Source organism: Galeopterus variegatus, unplaced genomic scaffold (genome assembly GCF_000696425.1).
Source record: "Galeopterus variegatus unplaced genomic scaffold, G_variegatus-3.0.2 Scaffold3548, whole genome shotgun sequence".
Lineage (NCBI taxonomy): Eukaryota > Metazoa > Chordata > Mammalia > Dermoptera > Cynocephalidae > Galeopterus > Galeopterus variegatus.
Window position 1 is genome coordinate 130,362 of NW_007729659.1, and position 11,264 is coordinate 141,625.

The 11,264-nt window shown below is 38.5% G+C and overlaps 1 pseudogene; it reads right to left on the reverse strand.

Annotated features, from left to right (window-relative positions):
- Positions 1 to 5,548: 5,548 nt before the first annotated feature.
- The window catches only part of LOC103601006, a 54,815-nt pseudogene continuing 49,099 nt past the window's right edge, over positions 5,549 to 11,264 (reverse strand).

Below are 11,264 nucleotides of genomic sequence, written 5' to 3' on the forward strand. Positions count from 1 at the left end.
CTGTACCACCAGAGGGCAATACTATGTAATAGCTGATGTGCATAATAACTCTGAATCATCATGAAAGGGAGAAAGGGAGCCAACGTTTATGGAAGGGAGCAGGAGGCAGGCAATAGAATTACAGAAAGGTCCCTGGGTAATGGGATGGGGGACAGCGAGGGAAGCTTCTTCGATGCCTCCTCCCCCCCCCCCCCCCATCTCCATCTCCCTTGTAATTGTCCCAAGGGCTAACTCTGCCTGTATTTTTCCTGCATGTATAAAAATTTTTTAGCTGAAAGATCCAGCTACATGAGGCAAGGAAAAATTGTGCTAAAACTACCTTCCACCAAAGCAGCCAAATGTGTAGAGCTGTTAGAAAATGAAGGCACTGAGAAAAAACAGAAATAGAAAGAGAGGCACATGAAGGGACAGAGCCCCATTCGGTTCTCGGTTGGGCCTGCAAGACTCTGTAAGAAAACAGCAGTTGCTCCAGCTTACTCTGTGGTTTCCTATTAAAACCATGGGTTGTGAGTTCTGCTTCCTGGAGTGGGAAGCTAGCTTTTTTCCAGACCAAGCCTCTAGTTGAAAATAACTAGAAAAAAAGGACAAAATTATATTATTTGATGGCATTAAGGAGCAACCAAAGACTTGTAGAAGCAGGATCTAGAAGAGAGGGGGAGCCCAGATATGTGAGCCCAATATCTGGCAGTCTCTTTCTCCTTGAGAATTTGCCAATTAGAACTTTCTGGTTGAAAAGCTGGTCAGAAAACTGCAGCTGAAAAGCTGAGCAGAACTCTTGTCAATCTCTAACCAGGTTGTAGGTGCAAATATTAGAGTTCAAGACATGCCAATCAGGAGAGGATACGACAAACAGCTCAAGTTTTCAGTTGGACTCTCAAATATCTACAGCCCAGGAATAAGAGTCTTCACCTAGGTTTCCTAGAACAAAAGTTTGTGTGCTGACACTTCATTAGGAAACACAATTGCAGGGAAGCTGGAGTGAGAAAGGAAGGGAGTGAGGCAGAGAAGGGAGTGTATCACTGAGCTTTACAAGCTCAGCTGATTGCTTAGTTTCATGGGAGGTGCTATCGTACCTCCAAACAGTCCTCCCAAGGGCATGTAGGTTAAGAATTTACCTGCCAGTTCCTTCCGCCTCTTGTCCCCCATGGCAAAATTTCACTCCATAGAGAATTAACTCCCACATTTCCATACCATACCCTAATCTCTTTAGCAGCCCCAAAGCAGACATATCCCACACCGTTTACATCACCTGAGTGTAGAAGTTGCAGGAGAAGCCAGAGATACTTTACAGCAGACTCGCATGTCAGAATAATGCTGATATGAACGCCATTTGCAGAGTCAGTAACTTTGTGTTGACCAGGGCTAAACAAGCTACCAATAGCCCTGGAGACAGGTAAAGCTCACAAGATCTGAGGAAGAATATAAGAGATACAATGAGTGGACCACAAATAGATGAGCTCCAGCAAGATCTAGCTCCCATTAGTGAATCATTTCAATCCCTGATAGGATTATGGAGATCTGCCCCTGCAAAGGTAAGACTAAGTTAAAGCCCAGTGACGGACTCTCCTTGGGCACAAAATTTAAGGGGGCACCAGAAAACTCACTAACCAAGATAAGTAATATATAATTGCAGTATTTTTAGAAATTAAAATTTATACAAAATATCCATGATGAAAAGGTATTAACATTTTTGGAAAACAGTGTTTGAATTGGAAAATGTAAGACCAAAGACAAAAGGAACTGCACAGAAACACAGTACTCTACTCGGTAAAGTTGTTTCTCATAGAAAGGATGGGTTAACAATTCTGAAACTGTTTAATATATATGGTGGAAATGAACAAATAAGTAAATGGAATGGATGGGAGATGGTGGGATGTAGAGAGCGCTAGCATTTATAAAGCTTTGGAAAATAGGCCCTGTAGTCTCAGGTTTAGCCTAACCTTTTGGAATTACGTATAGAAATATTAACCTTACAAAAGACAGGAAACTTTCCTCAGGCTAAAGTCTTTGTAAGGCAGCAAAGTTGCTGGCTCAAGGACAGACAAGTTACTTGATTGATATGTAAAAATACTGGAAAAACTGCTGTAGGGAAAAACAGTATTTGCTAAGATCAAGCTTTTGTTGGTAGATTGACTCAAGGTTTTGCAAATTGCATTACTGAATGTCACTTTGCTTGTTTCACTGATGTTACCATCCTCTATTGTTAAACTATACTTAGCCATAACTCCACCTATGTTCTTTTCCTGTAAATTCTTGGTCTGGAGAATAAATGCAGCGAGAGAATCCCAGTTTGTGGTTAATTTCCCAAGGAAAGAAGGCCTCTCTCTTGAGGGTTCCAGGAGATTAACCCCTTTGGTGTCTCTCACTGCCCAGAAGAGATGGGCTTTGAGGAATCTTTTGCATCTCCATCACCCAGGAGGAAAGAGGTGGCAAATCCATGTGAGGGCAAAGAGAGTGCAACAGTGGGAGACAGGTTTCTCACTGCTTGAGTGAGAGGTTACAGATAAGCAAGGGTGGAAGGTTAGAATGAACCATGTGATATTGGATGAGTGTTAAGATGTTAGTATGAACTCATGACTAGCTTAATATAGATACAGATGGAGAGATACAGAGATAATGACAAACGTATATATATGGGTTATTACACATACATATATTTCCTAACTCTGTCTACTGAGAGGGCATAGAAGCAATGACACTACAGTGGCAATGAGGACATCTAATGCCCTGATCTTTGTTTCTAGTAAAAGAAACCAGGGATCCTTGAAGAAAGGACAGATTCTAGGGCTGGGGTGGGAAAAAATACAGGATGAGCCTAAAGCTCATTTCACAGTACCAGAAAATAAGAAAGTACTCAAAAAACAAAACAATGGGGACATGTCTAAGGGACACAGGAGCCAACCTGAAGGTGCTGTCAAGAGCCGAAACAATTTAAGCAAAAACAACAACAAATTGCAGTATTGGATTATAACTCAAAGTATAAAATAGATATCCATGAATCCATACTTGTATAAATAAAGTGCTGAGTAAGTAAAAAAAAAAGACAAATAATTTCAAATGCTGTATGTAGCTACTCCCCTCTCCAGGAGGTAGACTCCACTCTCCTCTCTTCCTCGAGTGTAGGCTGTGCTTATGAGTTGCTTCCAAAAGGTAGACTATGTAAAGAAGGGAAATTATCTTTACAGTAAAGAAACGTGGCAAACACCACCTCAGCCGGTGATCAAAGCTCACACAATCAGTCATATTGATAGGTACATGTTGATAGCATGTACACTTGATATGATGTGATGAGACTAGCACGTGACCTGTGGGTCTTCTTCAGCCAGCTGTGAGGAAGACGTCAGATGAACCCAAATGGGGAGAGATTCTACAAAATACCAGTGTTCCTCAAAACTCTCAAGGTTCAAAAAGGTTAAAGAGACATGAGTACTAATTATGTGGTATCCTGCAACAGAAAAACACTAGGGAAACCTAATGAAATCCAAATAAAGCAGGAAGTTTAGTTAATAGTTATTTACAACATTGTTTTCTTAGTTGTTACAAATGTAGCAAAATAGTGTAAATTGTTAACAATAGAGAAAATTTGGCCCAAGATAGGTGGAACTCTTTGTTTTGTTTTGTTTTTTTCCTGAAATTATTAGTTTATTAGTATCATCCAGGACTCATGTTCAGTATTCCTCCTGAAATTACATAAATGCAAATGGAAAGAATCCAAGTCAAAATTATATAACAAAACAGCACTCCATCACAAAAGCGTGTAAAATTACAAGAACGCTATTTTAAAACACTGGCACTTTAAAAGAATGATAATCTCAAAAGCCACAAAATTGCCAAATTGCTCCCTAAACTACTAAGCAGGTAGACATGACTCTAATGAATGAGTTTGAGCTTTACAAAGACAAATCAATTTCAAGTAAGTCGGATAATTTACTGAGATGCAAAGTTTAAATGTCTTCTTTCCTCATGTCTATTTGATTTATAAAGGGGCAAACCACAATATAGGTAAATATACCCTATTTTAAAAGCTGGCCCCAACAATTAAAAATACTTTTAATGGACAGTCTCAAGTTTCCTGAATAGTCTGTATTTAGATAAACGGGAAAAGAGATTTACAGCCAGCATTTTCATAGCCTTCACTGGGACTAACAGCAACAAAAATATTATATGGCAGTCTTGTATTTTAAGCTCACACTTTTGGGGATACATTCTAAAGTCTTCTTTAACTGGGAACTGCAAAATATAATTGCCATTACATGGTAATGGGAGTTAAAGAATATAAGGTCCTCATGTAGAGATTAGAACATACTTCTCTATTAGTCCTTCAAGGACAGACTTTCAAAATATTTGCTTCTAATAATCCCATGCTGTGACTACATTGGTTATTCTTCCCTTCATAAATGTAAACAGGCTATGTGAAATTTATCAACTGATCAAGATTTTAGAGTTCAGTTATGAATGAACATGGCCTCAATTTAACCTTTATTACCCCATGTGATATGCAGGGTGTGTAGACAAAAACTTTTTGTCAGCTAACTATATAAAAAGATAAACACTATAGTAATTCATGTGACCCAAAAAGGGCAAAAACAAAAGATTAGCTCCCCCTCAAGAAAAATTTCAGACCTATGAAAAGGACAACAACACTAATTTAAAAAACTGTCTTTACTTAGAAGCATTCAGAATGTCAACAAAACAGCTGTAACTTTTTTTTTTTTTTGTAAGTACAGAGTGGTATTCAGTTAACAGAACATTTATTTCATATAAGCTGCATCAGAGACAACTGAAAATGAAAAAACTACCTTCCCCATATATAACTAATTTGTGCTGTGCACAAACAAGAACTGCTTTAAATTTCCATGCCAGTTTACAGCCCCCATATTGTACCAGGTAGGTCAGTGGCTATTGAAAATACCACCAGGACAGGGCTAGCTAAAGACACACTCAGTAGTGTGTTAATATGGGGAAAATAGCATAATTTAGTCAGGCTCCCTCAACATTTCTTGTAAACAAGTTGTGTGTGGATGGAGTTAGTGCCATATGCACCAATGTATCTTTTTAGTTAATTGCTTTTGTGTGTTCTTCAGTTTGTGAAGCAGGAGCTGGCCGGCAGAGCTTGGATCTAAAAATAGAGCTTGCATCTAAAAATAGAGCATGTTTACTCTGCTGGCAGCTGCTCAGTTTCAGTTTCTCTTTGAACTTTGCCCTTAGCAGTTGAGTTTCTGAGTTTCTCTTTGTACTGCCTAGCTCTCAGATGTGTGTGAGCGGAATAAAGACTATTCCTACTTCAGCTGAGGATCCAAGGACTGTTTTGTCTGGTTACCTAGCTCATAGACCTGTGTGTGAAGGGTCTCTGAACGGGCTCCAGGGCTCTGTGAGCTCCAGACTCAGCTCTAGCTCTACAGTTAACTATACAAAAAAAGACACTGTACAGTTTAAAAACAAATCTTACACAGCCTTATGTTTCAATTTTTTTCTTTAAAAGGAGTGAGTTGTATACAGGGGAGTTAAATGCTTTATAGGCAAGAAGAAAAACTGTGCTAGAACCAACTTATTCATCATCATTATCTTCCTCTTTCTCCCCGTCCTCTTCATCCTCCTTGTGTTCCTCCCCTTCCTTCTTTTTCTTGCTTTTCTCAGCCTTGACAACTCCCTTTTTTGCTGCATCTCCCTTTTCTGCTGGCTTTCCTTTAGCTTGGTATGCAGCAATATCCTTTTGATATCTTTCCTTCAGCTTAGTAGCCTTCTTTGCATAAGGCTGCTTATCATCTGCAGCAGTGTTGATCCACATCTCTCCCAGTGTCTTTACAACATCACCAGTGGATAGGCTGGGATGTGCTTCTTTGGTTTTGGGGCAATACACAGAATAAAACAAGAAAATGGTTGAAGGAGCCCTCTTGGGTGCCTTGGGATCCTTGAACTTCTTTTTTGTTTCCCCTTTAGGAAGGATATTGTTTTTCATTTCTCTTTCATAACAGGCCTTGTCTGCCTTTGCCATGTCTTCAAATTTTCCTTTCTCTTTAGCAGACATGGTCTGCCACCTCTCTGAGCACTTCTGAGAAAACTCTGAGAAGTTGACTAAAGCATCTGAGTGCTGCTTCTTTGCTCCTCCTGACAAGTTTGCACAAAGAATGCATATGATGACATTTTGCCTCTTGGCTTCTTAGGCTTTCCTTTGCCTGTGTTTAGTTATTTTTCCACAGTGAGACACAGTTGCCTAGTGCCTGTCTGGTTCTCACTTGCCCTGGTGCTGTCTCTATGGAGTTCAATGTACTGCAATGGCTGTCGGGTGGAACTCTTTGTACTATCTTTGCTACTTTTCTGTAAATCTAAAATTATTCCAAAATAAACTTTTTATTTTTAAAAAGGGGTAAAGTAGGTTAATCCAAATGAATTTTCACTGTTGAAAACATCAATAATAATATCTGTGGGACTATAAATCTATATTTAATATTATTTATACTTAAATTATATACATTTAAAATACTTATAAATAGAAACACACATAATTATATAATAATATTATATATATAATTAAAATACACAACAATAATAGCACCCAAAAAAGGGGTTAATGGAGTTAGGATGTTCTAAGACCCTTACATTGTCTGGGAAATTGTAAAAATATTTATTTATATTAGATCTTAATAAATCAAGAATACATTTTGTAATTTCTTGGTTCATCACTGTAGAGCTAGGGCTAGGATCTGGAGCTCACAGACCCCTCGAGCCCATTCACAGACCCTTCACACACAGGTATATGAGCTAGGTAACCAGCAAAAAGTTCCTTGGAGCCTTGGTTGAAGAAGGAATAGTCTTTATTCAGTACACACACATCTAGGAGCTAGGCAGTACAAAGGAGAAACTCAGAAACTCAACTGCTATCATCAAGGTCCAAAAAAAACTGAAGAGCTGCCAGCAGAGTAAACATGCTCTATTGTTAGATGCCAGCTCTCTGCATCAAGGTCCAAAAAAAAACTGAAGAGCTGCCAGCAGAGTAAACATGCTCTATTGTTAGATGCCAGCTCTCTGCTGGCTAGCCTGCTTCAAACTGCAGAACACACAATAGCTACAAAACTAAAAAGATACATTGGTGCACATGCACACTAACTCCACCCACATGCAACTTGTTTACAAGAAATGTTGAGGGAGCCTGACTAAATTATTCTATTTTCTCCACAATCACTAACAGAATAGTAACTGAATGTGTAACTAAGAACTAGTAGAGAAGAAAAATAGAATAGTAAAAATACTTGATATAAAAGAGAATAAGAAAGGAAATGGAGAATAAGAGAAGTGGAACAAATAAAAAAAATAGTAAGTTGCAAGGCTTAAACTCAAATATTAGTTGTAACATTAAATATAGATAAAGAAAATTCTCCAATTAAAAGTCTAAGACTAGATTTAGAAACAACAATAGCAACAACCAAATGTTGCTTTAAATGTAAAGATGCAGAATTATTAAAAAAATAATAGAATGCAAAAATATTCTGTTCAAACACTAATTAAAAGTAAGATAGTGTGTCTAAGGGGACTCCAAAACAAAGCATTACTAGAGATAAAGAGGGATAATGTTAAAAGGATCAATCTACCACAAATACATAGCAATGCCAAATTTATATGCACTTCATAACAGAGGCTCAAAATATAAGAAGCAAAATTTGACAAAACTAAAAAGGAAAGAGACAACTCTACAACTATAATGGGAGATTTTTATTTGCTCCCTCAGTAATTGATAGAACAAACAGAGAAAAATAAGTAAGGATTTAGAAGATTTGAACAAGAAAATTATTAAAAATTGACCTAATCAATATACATAGAATACTGTTGTGGGTTGAATTGTGTCCCCCAAAGTCCAGGTGTTAGAAATTTAATCCCTACTGTTGACAGTGTTAAGAGGGTGGGAAGTCCTATCATGGTAATTGAAAGATGGGGCCTTGAAGAAGTGATTAGATTGTGAGGACTGTGCCTTAGTGAATAGATTAATTCATTGATGGTTTAATGGTGACCATGGGCATGGTTCTGATGGCTTTAAAATAAAAGTGCATGAGAAACTCTCTCTCTCCTGCTCCACCATCCACCATATGACATCCTGAGTCGCTGAATAAAGTCACCAACAATAACAAAGCCTTCACCAGATGTGTTCTCTGGACTTTGGGATTCCCAGCCTCTGAAACTGTAAGCAATAAATATTGTTTCCTTACAAATTACCCAGTTTCAGTTATTTTGTTATTAGCAGCAGAAACAAACAAATACTGCCTTCCAACAATGAGAGAACGAACATATATTCTTTTCAAGTGCATATTAACATTTGCCAAAATTGAACATATGTGAGCCATAAAACAAATTTTAAAAAATTTCAAAGAATGGAAATTATCAGATGATATTCTCTAACAATAAAAACACTACAACATCCTCAAATTTTGGAAATTAAACAATATACTTCTAAGTAAATCATGGGTCAAAGAAGAAATCACAATGGAAAGGAGAAACTAACTGAATAATAATACTGAAATACAACATACTAAAATTTGTAGGATGCAGTAAACCTGGACTTAGAGGGAAATGTATATCCCAGAATTTATATAAGGGAAAAGAGGAAAGAACATCTATTTCCAGGAAGTTAGAATTATAACAGCAAGTTAAAGAGTTCCACTTTCTGGTAGATGAAGTAGTTTACAGCAAGGCAATGCTCCCACTAAAATAACGTAGAGACATCAGACAACTTATAAAATCATATCTTCAAAAGCAACAGAGAACGGCATAGGCATTGGAGATTAAAGGAAGTAAAATTCCACTAAGCGGAGAATGTTTCAAGGTCAACCTGAAGATTTGCTTCTATCCTCAGAGTATTCGTAGATCCTGGGCACAGGTCATAAATGGAGAATCTGGGCGAGGCTCTGGCAGAGAGGGCTTCCAGGAGCACAGAGAGCTGTGGAGTTTCAAGAAGTCACACGGAACTGAGTGACACAATTGGAGCCCTGAGGGGCCTCAAACACATGGCTGGTTTCNGCATGGTTCTGATGGCTTTAAAATAAAAGTGCATGAGAAACTCTCTCTCTCCTGCTCCACCGTCCACCATATGACATCCTGAGTTGCTGAATAAAGTCACCAACAATAACAAAGCCTTCACCAGATGTGTTCTCTGGACTTTGGGCTTCCCAGCCTCTGAAACTGTAAGCAATAAATATTGTTTCCTTACAAATTACCCAGTTTCAGTTATTTTGTTATTAGCAACAGAAACAAACAAATACTGCCTTCCAACAATAAGAGAACGAACATATATTCTTTTCAAGTGCATATTAACATTTGCTAAAATTGAACATATGTGAGCCATAAAACAAATTTTAAAAAATTTCAAAGAATGGAAATTATCAGATGATATTCTCTAACAATAAAAACACTACAACATCCTCAAATTTTGGAAATTAAACAATATACTTCTAAGTAAATCATGGGTCAAAGAAGAAATCACAATGGAAAGGAGAAACTAACTGAATAATAATACTGAAATACAACATACTAAAATTTGTAGGATACAGTAAACCTGGACTTAGAGGGAAATGTATATCCCAGAATTTATATAAGGGAAAAGAGGAAAGAACATCTATTTCCAGGAAGTTAGAATTATAACAGCAAGTTAAAGAGTTCCACTTTCTGGTAGATGAAGTAGTTTACAGCAAGGCAATGCTCCCACTAAAATAACGTAGAGACATCAGACAACTTATAAAATCATATCTTCAAAAGCAACAGAGAACGGCATAGGCATTGGGGATTAAAGGAAGTAAAATTCCACTAAGCGGAGAATGTTTCAGGGTCAACCTGAAGATTTGCTTCTATCCTCAGAGTATTCGTAGATCCTGGGCACAGGTCATAAATGGAGAATCTGGGCGAGGCTCTGGCAGAGAGGGCTTCCAGGAGCACAGAGAGCTGTGGAGTTTCAAGAAGTCACACGGAACTGAGTGACACAATTGGAGCCCTGAGGGGCCTCAAACACATGGCTGGTTTCTTTCCTGAGACCTTAGCTAGAGTCCTAAACTGCACAGGTCAGGAGGCTAAATAATTAATTCAAATCCTGGAAAGGAGTAGAATTTTCTGCAGTGTCAACATGCTTAGTAGACAAAATCTGGTTGGGCAGTGAGAGATGAGGAGACAAAGGTAAAAGCCCTAGGAATGATGGGAATTGACAATGATGATCTCCCACCCCCTCTCCTGGGAACACTAGCAACTGGAGATACCTAGAGGCCAAGAATGCAGACTTGCCCTCTGGCAGAAGGCTACTGCTGCGGGTCTGAGAAACCAGCCCCTGGGTATTTGGAGAGCCTCAAATACATCATTGTTATCCCCTTCAGAATCATTGCAAAATTCTGAACACAGGGTAAGAGGCTAAAAATTTAAGCCAAAAGCCTCTCAAAAGCAGAGTGAAAAGCCCACATAGTCTTTGGAGACTGGGGGGAAAAAAGACACAGCAGTGTCTCTCAATTGAAAATTCTGGAGGGCCACAACCTAGGAATAGGTACAAACCAGAGGTAAAACGCACTGAAACCGATGTGTGCTATAAGTATACCAGAGTGGCATGAAAGGAGAACTGTAGCAAATGCAATTAGTGATGTTTAGTTTCCTCTGGCCGTATTACTATAGTGCAGACTGAGCTGACTTCCTACAGGTGGGTGGCTTTCTCTGTGTGCTGGAGCCCACTCTGCTCAGGCCAGAGGGGACAGAGAATTAATAGCTCCTGGGAGCAGTCCTCAAAAAATGACAGATGGGAGTTAGTCAATAAATATCTCAGCTCCCTCATCCCTCAGATGGGTAAACTCTTAGCATGTATTCTGCACTGACTCTGAGCATTTCCAACCAAAATACTCACAGTGGAAACTTGCTTGATAATGGACCTTTTTTGGCTGCCTTTGCTTCCCTGTCTCACTCACCCATTCCATTGCTGATGTTTTCTGGTATTACATTTTAAACAAACTAATTGCTCTCAAATCTTATTTCAGGGTCTTCTTCTGGAAGGAACCCTAAGTAAGAAAGCAGAAGACAGGATTGATAAACTGGAAGACAGATTAGCAGAAAATGTCCAAGCCAAATCACAGAGAGAAAAAGAATCAGGGGTGGAGGGGAAACGAGGACCAAGTGTGAACAACCTGAAGAATACAGTCAAAAAGCCTAAAGTGTAATTAAATTCAAAGAGAGGAGAGGGAGAATGGGGCAGAAACATTATTGGAAGAATGAATGGCTGAGAATTTTACAAGCCTTATGAAAGTATC